This window comes from Tursiops truncatus, chromosome 13 (genome assembly GCF_011762595.2).
Source record: "Tursiops truncatus isolate mTurTru1 chromosome 13, mTurTru1.mat.Y, whole genome shotgun sequence".
In the NCBI taxonomy this organism is placed as follows: domain Eukaryota; kingdom Metazoa; phylum Chordata; class Mammalia; order Artiodactyla; family Delphinidae; genus Tursiops; species Tursiops truncatus.
In genome coordinates, this window is record NC_047046.1 from 38,691,977 (window position 1) to 38,692,793 (window position 817).

General features: G+C 34.8%; 1 non-coding gene across 1 annotated transcript; it reads right to left on the minus strand.

Annotated features, from left to right (window-relative positions):
• Window positions 1-303: 303 nt before the first annotated feature.
• On the minus strand, window positions 304-412 carry LOC117307752 (U6 spliceosomal RNA). The gene has a single exon (XR_004521631.1). It is a non-coding gene; the product is annotated as a U6 spliceosomal RNA (small nuclear RNA).
• Between the last annotated feature and the right edge of the window lie 405 nt (window positions 413-817).

Consider the following 817-nt stretch of genomic DNA (forward strand, 5'->3'; position numbering starts at 1 on the left):
CCTTCCCCCTCCCTGTGTCCTCGAGTCCATTCTCTACGTCTGTGTCTTTATTCCTGTCCTGCCCCTAGGTTCTTCATAACTACTTTTTTTTTTTTTTTTTTAGATTCCATATATATGTGTTAGCAGACAGTATTTATTTTTCTCTTTCTGACTTACTTATGACAGACTCTAGGTCCATCCACCTCACTATGAGTAACTCAGTTTCATTTCTTTTTATGGCTGAGTAATATTCCATTGTATATACGTGCCACATCTTCTTTATCCATTCATCTGTCGATGGACACTTAGGTTGCTTCCATGTCCAAAAATATGGAATGCTTCACGAATTTGCATGTCATTCTTGTGCAGGGGCCATGCTAATCTTCTCTGTATCATTCCAATTTTTTAGTATATGTGCTGCTGAAGTGAACACTTTGGTTTTGTTTAGACTAGAGTCTGTCCCATTTATTTGTTATTATACTAATGACAATCTTTTTACTTCCAAGCTTTAAAATTACTTATGTCCATTTGTTCATGTTTCATTTCTTACTGTTTTTGTCTCCTAATTTCTTATACTTTTAAAATGAAATTTATTCCTATATATATATATATATATATAAAATATTTCTATAGTATTCTAGAAGATGCATTTAATTTGGCATTGGTTTTATTCAGATTGTTGATTTTGTTGGCTTTCTTTCATTGAATTAGTTTTTCCCCGTTTGTCTTACCCTTCCCTCTCTAGTGGTTTTAAGATTTCCTCCACCTGTTCTCTGGGGCCCCCTGCCCAGATCCAGGCTTATAATGGTTTTTCAGAACTTTGGTCCTGCAGTGATTT